The sequence below is a fragment of the Ambystoma mexicanum genome, chromosome 1q (genome assembly GCF_040938575.1).
Source record: "Ambystoma mexicanum isolate Mex_15411 chromosome 1q, UKY_AmexF1_1, whole genome shotgun sequence".
Lineage (NCBI taxonomy): Eukaryota > Metazoa > Chordata > Amphibia > Caudata > Ambystomatidae > Ambystoma > Ambystoma mexicanum.
Window position 1 is genome coordinate 626,243,520 of NC_090922.1, and position 12,580 is coordinate 626,256,099.

Genomic DNA, 12,580 nt, shown 5'->3' on the forward strand with positions numbered 1-12,580 from the left:
TGTGAGCCAAGGATGAAAATAGAAGTTGCACATGCAGTTCCAGAACTATGATATCATGTGCACGTACTTCCCTATATTCTCAGAGGCAAGGATACTTGCAAGGCCAAGTTCAAAGGCAATCATCATGGCAGAAGGCATGGGTGATGAGAGATGCTGGGCTAATTGGGTGGGGAGGTACAGTCCAGTCCACCTCCTGACACCTGGGATATGACCTTATGTGCTGCTAGTGAGCCGAATGTTCCAGACTGGCACAAGCGTGCCAGCCAATTGTAGAGGGCCATATAACGAAAGGCCTTATAGTTTGAGAGCCAATGATGTACCGTATCTAATAATAGATGAAGATGACTTGCACTAGGGGATTGCACATACAATGCAGGATCACGGTTTACTCTACTTTTTCATTTACTTTAGAGCTTTTTTAAGCCATACACACTGTGTTCAGTACAAGCATCTCCTGCATTAGGACAGCCAATTCAGCCTTCTTTCATTTGGTTTTATCTCGCAGTTTTGATTGCTTCATAAATAGCAAACAAATTTGCCAAACCCTCTTTCCTTTGGCACTTTCCTACATTTACCAGCAGGCATTCTGTTTCAGTCCCCTCCCTTCCTCTAGTACGGGACACAGACAACATCTAGTCAATAGTCCTTCTTCTTCATTTTTTACCGGAGGGCTTCTGCTACTTACAGCCAGATTTTGCCGCACACGCTCACTTTCCTACATGTACCAGCAGGCATTCTGTTTTAGTCCCCTTTCTCCCTCTATTACGGAACACAGACAGCCTCTAGCCCATAGTCCTCTTTCTTTGTCTACAGGAGGGCTCCTGCTGTATACAGCCAGATCCTGCCGCACATGTTTATGAGTCCCCATACAGCTGACCTGCTGGTGCCGTGAGCCCTGGTCACAGCACACGGGACGGTTTGCCTGTCAGAGAATTCACTTCTCACAACAGCGCACCTACATTCAGGTGAGAGCAGCTGCTGCACTAATGTATTCAGATTTAGCCTGTTTTGTGCCGGCCCGCATGTTTGACTTTGGCTCCCCCTGCCACATTCTTCAGACCTAATATTGACTTAGATTTAGTGCTTCTTTCCCCCCGCACACACGTCACGGTCTGCAGCCACTAATTTACTCACTCTACACAAGAAACCCATTTCAAGCATGCCTTTACTTTCGGTATTGAGGTGCTGCGCCTTGTGTTTCTTTTCAGCTTGGGATGAGTTACTCAATCACGTGATTCAGATGACGTGCTTTCAAATATTTCTCCTTGCACTTCTGCACAAAGGGTTTTTTCCTTAATGATCACTGAGGGTCATTTTCTGTTTCTTTTTTCTTTTGGGGCTCTAGCTGCTTAAAACTACAGACGTGCACCAACGTGTGCACCTTTTGCTACGAATTAAACACACATGTTTTTGGTGACATTTGCCTCAACTGAATCATTTTTCCTGTTGGCTAACATACCGTTGGCCTACCACAGTTTGCCTAAGAGCATGATACTTTATTCAGGTAAGCAGTGCTGAATTGCTCTGTTCTTTTTTTCTGCACCTAATTCAGCATTTCACTGACTTTAGGCTGGGTGACTTCTTTGCAATTTTGGCTCATGTTTTCTTACTCACTAAACTTTTAGCATTTTCCATTTACCCTGATGCAAAGGGTTACTTTTTTCAGTGTGATGTTTTGCACTCCCTTAGTGACCACATGGGTGATGGGTTCACCCTCTCTGGCTCTGATAACCTAGCTTCACTGATTTTAACAAGCTGTAGTGCCACTACAAACTATGACACCTGTATACTTTTCTACATATCCATTTATTGTCCTATTCTCCTTAGGGCAGAACAGAGAAATCCTCTACCTGATGAAGGTGGTACACCCCTTCAATCCCACTGAAACGCCCACTGTGCCAAATTTACACTTGGGTACTGTGTTGTACTATCAGAACAATAGCGGTTGGCTATCCACGGTTCTTTTCAACTCAGGCAAGCGGAGGGCGTAGGCTCCTCTGCATCAGCCTCAAACTAGTATTGTCTAACCAGGACTCTTTGAAATGATTTATTGATGTTTATAATGATGTATTGATGTTCACAATAAGTTTCAATTAGTTTTTCTTGTGTCAATATGCACATGATGATGGCTTAACTTCACTGATTAGCCAGGGACAGTCAGCCAATGTAGCTGTGCCTTCTGTCTTGGAAACACATAGATCCCTCTTGGGATTAATATTGGTTCAAATTACATTACATTACATTACATTAGATGCGTTTTTCCATCTTATGCTGAAACTGTTTTCGTACTTACTGTTTGTGTTTTTCTCACGATAATATTTTCTCTGTTGCTCGCTATTCCTCATATGATTATGCTGATATGTACATTTAGATTTTTCACAATGACTGTTTAATTATTAAAAATAACAGTAAGTTGCTCTATTTTATTTTTGCACCAATTTTGATCTATCAGCATCATATTAAGCCAGAATGTTTACTTCATGAATCTCAGACAAATCTCTTTTTCACTAAAAAAATTAAAAAACAATTTTGTACATTCTATCGACTTTTTCTCTCCTTTTTTCAATTTTGTTATCATTGACACCCGTAATACTCACAGGGCTTATGTTACAAAATATATATACAGGTATCATAGATTTGTAAAAATATGTGATTAAATCACCATTTAAGGCAACATCTAAATAGTATAAGTTGTATTTATAAATTGATACCGATTGCAGTAATGCACTATAGTATGTTTAGAGGGGCATAGACACTCCCACACACCTTGAGGCGGCGTCATCCACCGTAGTGCATGACCTTTTTTCATAATATGGGGTCGGCATTATGTTTCTAGCTATTAGTGTGATATGGGAGTTTGGCCTAATGAGATATTGACAATGATGTCCTCTCTATTTTCATAGTGTCATAGACCTTGTTAAGGTCTTTGGACTAGTCCACAGTTGGACAAACTGGATATAATAAATTGAATCAAATCACGGGTCAGAGGACAACGCAGAAGGCGTGTGAATTTCTTATCACACGAATCGGCAGTGACTGTGAGTGCACTTTGTTTTTTATTTGTTTTTTACTAGTCTTGTACTGGTTTTTAAACGGAATTTTAGTATGGATGGTTGATTTATTGTTACCCACCTTTGTTGATTATAGGAAGACTCAGTGGTGTCTTTGCTTAATCTACAGGATACCTATAGTATTATAGATTCCTGTGGAGGATTGATTCCGACGTTCTACTTGCTTACCCTAGATTGGAACTTGGGGGTGAGTAGAGCCTGGTGATTCTATTGTTTAGAAACACTTTTGTGACAATATAAGTCACCGTTTAAAAGAAATAGGGATGACACAATTTTGATGAATGTTTATGTATGTCCTTTTTAGAATGAACATTGGTCTTTACTTTTCCGAAAAGGGCAGAGTAGTTACTCTGTGCCCAATGTCCTGAAGAAGGTCTTTTGTGACCGAAACATGTGTCGAGGACTTGCTGTGTGCAATCTGGACTAATAAAAAACCCAGATATTTGACACTTGATATTATGGACAGGGTCATCAATATATGCAAAAACGAAAGGAGGTTGTATTAAAAGCAGTAGTTTACACTGTCTTGACAAGCCAAATTGGTTTTATTCATGATTGTTTGAAAGTGGTAGTATGGGACTATGAGTGATTGTTTGAGATACAAATGTTAAACTGATGGAATGAATGTATTGCTTTTATGGTTTTATATCATACATACATTAATTATGCGAAATTGGTATTGATTTAAAAAAATAAAATGTATATTTGAGTGAAGATTCTATGTGTCATCCTGTTCCAATGGTTCACCCTTCTTTAATATAATCCAACGAGGACAAGCAATGTGGCACATCAAGAGGTAAGTTCTCTCAGGCTTTACAGTACTTTTGGGTTGAAGAAAGGTGCAGCAGGTGCCTCCTGTTCCTTTGCAGCTCTGCAGATCCTGGTGTTCCTGGGCCTCAGTCGTGGGGACAAGAGGGAGGACTTCTAGGGTCTCCTGCACTGTATTGGGACGGTCACCAACCGCAACCGGCAATCTTCAAAAAAGTGGAACTTAGGTATTTCCGCTCCTTGCGCCTACCGCAAATAGCAACACTGCGGTTCCTGGCTGTTGAGATGGGCTTTCCTTGCATCTGGGGTCCCGCACTCTGTGGAGGGGGCTCAGGCTCAGTCAGTCCTGCTTCCTGGGAGTCCGGAGGATCTTCCTGGAGCTCTTGGCCAGCTTAAAAGCAACACGCATGATCTGGTGTTCCTCTCCCTGGCTATTCGGTTCCAGCAGTGACTACAGTGGAAATTCAACCAGCTCCAAGAGGATTTCCAGGTGGCTTACTTTGGAGTTGATTGGTCCCACCAACTCAAAGGGAGAAGTCTTCCTTGCAGGGGCTTCTCGGTCAATGTACATTTGGAGTTTCAGCACAGCAGCATGGCTTCACTGGGCAAACCAACAGTCCAGGAGTTGGAGCAGGTATCCTCTTCAAGTTCTTTTTCAGATTCCTTTGTCGAGTGGTCGACTCTGCCTTCCAAGCCAAAAAGCCTCGCCTTTTATACAGGTTCCTCCCGTTCATTCCAGACTAACTGTCAGTCACCCAGTAGGGTGGCTGTCCTTGCCGGACAGCCAGCCAGCCAATCCCCTAAGAGTGCATTCATGTCTCCTAGGAGATTAAGCACAGGGAGTTTCGGGCACCACCCTAGCTTCCTTCTCCTGCCAGATACCCTGGAGCCAGAGACGGGCTTCACTTGTGAATCCCGCCAAAGGCAAAATTAACAAAGGGACCAAACCTAGTTTGGCATGCAGAGTAAATCTCAAGAAGGACCTTTCCACAAAGAAATGGCGAAAAAAGAAGACAGGGGCAATTTTGACAAAAATGGCACCCTTGGGTGCTTTACTGCAGCTGTGAACGCAGCCCGTGGTAAATGCACACCACGGTAGTTAAAAGTAAACCACTGCCACCAGCCATTCATCGAGGAAAGGATAACATAAAAATTGTACATAAGAAGCTAGAAAAAGTGGATACTAAGTAACCCCTCCAGCACCCTATTGTAAGATAGTGTATTCCGGTGTCTAGAAAGTAAAAAACGTAAGTAAAGTCAATTTCACTTTGCTGCTCTTGGAAACAGTAGTTTATCCCAGCGAAGGTATCTAAACCTTTGGGAAATCTGAAATACTTCCTTGTGCCACTACACTGAAGGTGCTGTGTGACACAATGTAAAAGATGATGCCTATGGAGTTTATCAGACTACACAACCAAAGGAAACAAACACAGTAAACACATAGAATTTTAAAGTTCAAAGTCCCACGGTTCAGCAATAGAGCTGGGGGTCTCTAAGGTGGAAGGAATTTAGCAGTAAACTAAAAATTCTCCCTAACAGGGGCCTTGGTAAATGCCGTTTTGTAGTTGTACAATGTACTGTGATGGTGATGATGTCTTGACTGCCTACATCACTGTTCTACATTTCATCACTGTACTACATTTAGTAGCTTTGATGTCATGCCTTTGTCCCCTACAGGTGACAGTGCATACTAGGTAACAACGTGGCTTCAGCCCCCTTTCCTGTGCCCAGGTCACTCCCTGAACTTGCTTACAACATACCAAACAGAGAACACCAGCATTCAAGCAGGTTTAGGTGTCTACACACTTGTGATGGTGACATGATGCACACTGATGAGAAGGGGAGCACATTCCAAGTAATATGTTTCATAGTGCCCCATTTTTTAAATTTTCTAAAATTTAGACAAGCACCCCAAAACCTACAGAGTCAGTTGCGAAAGAGGGGATGACAAAGGAGGTGCTGAAGATGACGGGGGCAATGCACAGGAGCTAAAGGACAACGTAGTTTGTGATGTGTGTTGTGAAGATGTGGTGTATGAGCAACTGCATGCATTGCAGTAAACCTGATTCACCCATCTCATCAGACATTAAGGATGCATGTATCTTATGGGTCTAGAGAAATGTAAATATGGACACTTGCACAATTGTTTGTTTGTAATACATTCTTTAAATACTTTTTGTGGGTGTCCTTTTTCCATTCACAAGTCCAAACAGAACAAACCATCTATTCACTGTGGTGTGCCACCCTTGTTTCAATTACCAATTGGATCATGGAGGCCACAAACTTGAGCGCGTCGACTTTTTAAATGTGACATTTGCACCTGAGCTCCTACTACCTCACCATGACCATGAGCAATTATTATTATTTTTAATCTGCCTTTTTAGACCATTTGTACAGCTTCGATTAAGTCTTGAACCTTTGAACCTCCTCCACAATTGAGCGGGCTTCTCCCTTACTGCTCACACTCTCAGTACCACAACGTGTCTAAGAATATGAATGTATCGTCTCCAGCGACTGCTCAATGTCCTCCCCAGTACTGCCCGGAAGCACCACCATGTTTAGTGCAGGCAAGTTATACTCTATTTCCTATACCTTCAGGAGTGCAGTGAGGCCTCTACTCATGGCGAATTTTTTATTCAGTAGCTGGCGTTGTTTGATGCTGGTGGTCTGGACTATTAAGGACATTGTCCTGGTCCTACCAGACAACTCCCGCAATGTGACACTTAAACACACTACACCATCCACTAAGGAGAGGCAGACCGAATGTGGCAAGTTTTTTTGCTATCTTGGCTTTCATTTGTTTATTTTAGGTGACAATCCACTTCCAAGAGGGCAGCAGTCTGCTTTTCAGAGCTGTCCAGCAATGCATGGCACTGGCTGGCATTTCTTTCTTGTCTGCAGCATCTTGCAGGTGGGTACCTTTCATGGACACATCACAAAAGCAGTTTATAACGGTGCAACCCCTTTGTAAAATGCTCTTTGAATCACTGATATCTCTCCAATGGCATCTTCTTGTGGCACAATGTTCAAGTAAATGACATAAACATTGGTATTCTGGGTGGGTGGCTGTGAGGGCTCATCTCCCAGTGGTTAATCTCCTGAGTGGGTGATCGGCTTCGATGGACATGGCTGTTAGTACATTATCTGGGATTTTGGAGGACACATTCACAAAGTTAATAGCCTGTTATGCCCTTCTATGGCCACATTCATATGTATCTCCACATGTGCCCATATACATGTTCTCCACCTATTGCTCTATATGCTGATATAGGTACATATATAGCATACATGCCTGCCCAGACACACCTTATTCAAATCATGACATCTTCTCCAACATACACCCATGTATGCCTCTGCACTTCCACATACTCCTATCTAGTTCCATACATATTTATGCTTGTAATACCATACCCATATAGCCATATCCCACATTAATCGCAGAAATAATTAGCCACTAATTCTTCCTGCGCTGTATTTATTGCCCTCCAAATTTGCTGTGTCCTTGTTCAGGAGAACTTCCATCTCTGTTGGGCAGAAGTGTTGATCCTAGGAAGAGCTCCCTCTTGTCCATAGTCTGTGCCTCTTTGGCTTGAAGGCATCTCTCCTTCCCTTTGCGCTCATAACATCTCTTCTTTATCTGACCGGTGCTCCGGCATATAACTTGGACAAAGTTTGCTTTCTTTGCAAGTTTTCCCAAATGCTGGACTTCACTGCATCTGAAGTCTTGTGCGCCTTTGCCCCAAAGAGTACAGACTCCTGTGCAATTATTTTGTCCACCAACATACTGAGGGGCGCATCAGAACCTCATCTTGTGCTTGTTTGAGTCAGGTGTTGCTGCCAGGCATGAGTGATGTCACACTACTTTCACAGCCCTGCACTGACATCTCTACTGCTGCTACCACTGACACCTCTATGGGGTTTCCTAAACCCTGTTTTGTGCCGACAGATGTGCAATGCTGTAACGTTGCTGCTTGAAGGAGAGGGAAGGAATGCAGCGTTTCTGCATTTTCCAAAAAGCCTGGATGCACGCATGGTGACGTGGCATATCCTTGCTTTGTACCGGTGCCTGCTGTTGATTTACACATTTCTAATTACAGAATTACAGTAAAACATTGTTTTGTGTCTTTCCGAATATTCAGTCTTGCCATTGAGATCACAACAAAACATACATATTTTTCAGAATTTGTTTCTGCTCCAACAGTAATTCAAGATAGTAAAAAGGAAGTAAGCCAAGAATTCTTGACCTGCTTTTGCTAAAAAATACAGGCATTGTGGTGTGGCCCTTACAGCATTTTTGCAGTGGCACTCTAAGTCCATGACCCCGTCAAAATGTGATCGCAGGTGGACTACCGTTGGTGCACCTGCGCATTAAGAAGAGATATCTGACCCGCTGACACTCGAACTCTCAGTTGAGAAAACGCAGAGCGATATCCCTTCATTGCCTCCTTATTTCAATCCACTGTAGTACTTTTTAATCTCGTCTTTCTTAGATTGCATTTCCCTCCAACTCACTGACCGCGTGTTCACAACACAAAGGTGCAGTCACTTCAACAAGAAGTGTTCAACAGTATATTTCCTGCAATAATCTTTAATCAACAACACATATTTGAGCAATTATATTGGAATTAGAGGATGCACAGTTTCCCCTAGAAGCATTGCACCCATCGCGGAACATTTTTATAATGGAAAGGTGTGCATTAGAAGGAACCTCCACCAGAAGTGGATGGCTGTGATGAAACCCTGTGAGTCTCACAAAGTGGCTCACACTAATAATATGCATTATGAAGGGAGTTTCTTTTCCCCGGTCCACAATGCAAATGATTTTGATTTTACATGGAACGTAAAAATACTGCATTGTATTGTATTGTACTTGTCATTTGTATAGCACCAATTTTACCATTATTATAGTCTCAATGTGCTGTTAGTCAGAACGCCCTCGGAGGACCAAAGTCCAGAATGTTAGCACAATTAGGATGTGTGTGTGCATTTGGTCAAAAAAGGCATAGGCAGTGGCAATACTGGCATAGTTTGGGCACAGTTTCCATGGGTATTTTTTACAATGGCACTGAGGGCATATATTGGGCATGGGCATCATGATAGTGTTTTACTGTGGTAATGCTGGTTTATATATTGTGGGCAAAAGCATCATGAATATGTGTTAACCACAGGCAGAGTGGGAAATTCGTACAGTGGCCATACTGGCAATTACTTGGGCACAGTAAACATAAATGTGATCAATCTTTTTTCCGTGGCAATAGTGTTGTATATTCACCACAACCAGCATGGGTTGTTTCTTACAGTGGCAACCCTGGAATGTATTGGGGACAGCAAACATAACTATGCTGTTTCTGGGGCAATACTGGCATATATATTGGCTGTGCCCAATATGAAAATATCTTTTACAGTGGCAGTACTGGCCTTTATTATGGGAAAAGCACCAGTACAGTGTTTTACTGACGAAAAGCTACCATATATTGTGGGTATGTCAAGGTTGTTAAAGTTAAAGGTATTTGTACCGCACACCGTCACCATCGTACTGCTCCCCAGGAACTCTGGCAGATCTGAAAAGGAGGGATGGGGGGGTTAGAAGGGTGTACAGAGAATAGGAGAGTGAGAGCTGTGATGTCCTGTTGGCAGCTTCAGTTCGCTTTATACCGTTCGCTAAGCTTGAGTGCAGTTATCGGGTCGGTGGTAGTGCCCATGTGCTGATAGTCTGGGTTATGTGTTGTTTGTCTGTTGTTGGAATGTGGTGAAGTAAATGTGAATTGCTGGGCAGAGAAGTGGTTCTGTGAATTTCTGTATGGGAAGTGTATGATGAAATTGAGGTTTTAGAGTTGGGGTATCGTTTTTTAGTTTTTTTCTTTCTTTCTTACCTCTTTGTATTTGCATTTATTTGTTACACACCTTTGATTTTTTGTTTGTTTGGTATTGTAATATGTCCGCCTAGTTGGCAAGTGTGATGAGGGATGGCAGTTCCCTCTATTTACTTTAGTGTTTTTTTGTACCTGGCTGGAACTGGTGTGGACCCCCACCACGGGTTGGCGATATTTAGTTTGGTTGATTCGGGTCCCTTCCTGCCAATTCCCGTTTAGGATCCTTACATACCCATGTTTCCCCTGTGGACATTGTGTCCTTTTTCCCCACACTCATGGTCCCGCCCTGCCCTTTACCATGGGATGTCCTAACGTACCGATGTTTTGTCTATGGGCTGGTGGTTAGTGGACATGACGTCCTCCTCCCCCGTCCTCTGGTTAATGAAGGTGAAGTTAGGGGCACTGGGTGTCCTCTCTGGGATTCTTGTTTCCCACTGCGTATATCCTTCCTAGTCGTTTTATTCTGGTTCAGGAACAAAGAGCCACGTTTTGAGTAGTTTTGTGAAGTGAAGATGATCCCTTTTCCCTTTTGTTGTGTATGCTTTTTGGTGGCTCATTCCAGGTTATTGGTGCAAGGTGCGAGAAAGATGATCCTCCGAATTTTCTTTTGTTGTATGGTTTTAAATCTGGATGGATGTCGTTGCTTGATCTAACTGGTCTTGTCAGGTGGTGGATGTTTATTTCTTCTTTTAGGAACTCTGCTCCTTGACCGTGGATTGCTCTGTGCGTTATGCAAATCAATTTGAACTTTATTCGCTGTTTCATTGACAGCTAGTGTAGCATTATCAGTGCTGGGGTAATATGTTCTATTCATGGTAGTTTGAGCAAGAGTTTGGCTGCAGTGTTTTGGATGTGATGGAGTTTCTTTAACAGTCGTTCTGGTATTCCTAGGTATAGGCTGTTGGCGTAGTCTACTCTGGACACGACAAGTTTGATGATGGTGATTGTTTTGTGGGTGAAAGATAGGAATAGGAGGGATCCTTTTTACTGCATGGAGAAGGAAGAAACATTTCTTGATTATAGCATGTACTTGTGGCTCAGGTGTTAGTTTGTTGTCCATCAGAACTCCCAGGTTCTTTACTATCGTGGATGGAGCTGGCACAGGCAAGCTGGTGCACTACATTGTGTATTGTGTTTTATAGTTGGAATTATGTCTTATATTGTGGGCACAGTGGTAATGACAGTGGCAATGCAGGTTTAAATTGAGTGCACAGGCATCATGAGCATATTTTACTCTGACAATGCTTTAGAAAATTGTGGCCACAGGCATAGTGAAAATGTGATTTACTGGGCAATACTGGCATATATTGTGGGCACAAACATCTTGAGCTAGGTTTACAGTGGAAATACTGGCTTCTGTTTTGGGCGCAGCATGAACGTGTTTTACAATAACTGTGCTGGCATATATGTGGCCACAAAGAGTAGGAGTGTGTTTAATCTTCTTATGTGACAGCACTGGCATATTGTATTATGTGACAGCTCTGGCATATTGTGTGCACAGACAGTATAATTATGCTTTTAATGTGACAAGTTTGACATACTGAGCAGAGTCAGCAGACAAAGGTCTTCTTACAGTGTAGGACATTCGAGAGCTTGGAGGAACGGCAAACCCCTGTGCTATTGCTTTATCTGGTCGAGTGATTAGTTGAGTCCTGCAGCCTGGCACATGGTTCGCTTGGGAAAAAGCTCAGAAGTTCCCAATGCCAGAGTATATACTAGTTGGTTTGCAAACCTTGTTGGTAATGGCGCTGGATTATGTTAACATCCTGGATAGGGTTACATGTTGAAGAACGCTTGTTGTGGTTCACACTTTGATTTTTTATTGTTGATTTCTGTGATCATTATCCCAGCACGTACAGTGCTAGGTGCAAGTGAGAAGCTCCAACACGTGTTTCGACTGAAGTCTTTGTCAAGGCTGTGCATGTGCGGTGGTGTGTGGGTGTATTTGTGACATGGTGAGTGAATAGCGGCGCAACAAGTTTGTATCATGTACACATGGTCAGTATATACGTTGAGCGTGGTGAGGTGTGAGGTGCCATCGCAGTGACAGTATAATCATGCATTGGTAGTACACAATTGAGTCAAATATAGAGTCACATTATTTTGTAACATACAGTTATTAATGGAATGTACCAAGGAGGGGACAAGAAGGGTAGGGGGAGGGGTAAAGAAGGGGTTGAATGGTGAGTTTATGAGATATAGCACAATTAGCTGAAAGTCACTGGCTGATAATAAGTGGTCCTTACCAGAAAGAAAAATGATTGGAGGTCCTTGTATAAGGAAGGTGGAGGCCAGGTGATGGTTAGGTATTATAAATCTGCATAAGGGCGCTGGGTAGCCACTGTAGCAAGGGAGAACCAACATCCATTAGGTGGAGGTGTGTAGGCAAAATACATATTTAATGCTGATTGCAGAGCAGTACCGTATGTTGCGTATAGCTTGAGCCCGTGAGTGGGAATTGCTCTTAGGGAGGTGCATTGGGACCGTCCAGATGAGCCAGTAAGGTTCCTGTTGGCTGTGTCCAGTGCCTGAGTGTTAACACAGGGGTCTGAGGAGCATGGGATTCCTGGGGTGGGGTTAGTGTCAACCTCTACTTTGAGGCCCTCGCAACGTGAGAAATTACGTGGCGGTGCTCCCTCGGTGCCTGGGTAATGCCAAGAATGAGGATGGTAGGGACCCCCGCTTGGAGGGCCCTGCCAATACTAGCACAGAGCACGGGCCAACACTGGGGCAGTCCCGTGGGAGGAGTAGGATTGGCCTATAGGTCATGCTATATTGTCGTAAGTGCTCTGGGGCCCTGTACCAGGTATGTCTGTAGCGAAGGCCCGGGAAGGCGATATTGGTCTCATCAAAATCAAGTAGAGTGAA

The 12,580-nt window shown here is 43.1% G+C and overlaps 1 long non-coding RNA gene across 1 annotated transcript in view; it reads left to right on the forward strand.

The window, feature by feature from the left end:
• The first annotated feature begins 2,919 nt into the window (after window positions 1–2,919).
• Window positions 2,920–12,580, forward strand: part of LOC138521757 (uncharacterized) — a 36,255-nt gene continuing 26,594 nt past the window's right edge. Inside the window, exons 1-2 of the long non-coding RNA XR_011283113.1 lie at window positions 2,920–3,038; window positions 3,181–3,258. This is a non-coding gene — a long non-coding RNA (uncharacterized lncRNA). The remainder of the gene's footprint in view (window positions 3,039–3,180; window positions 3,259–12,580) is intronic.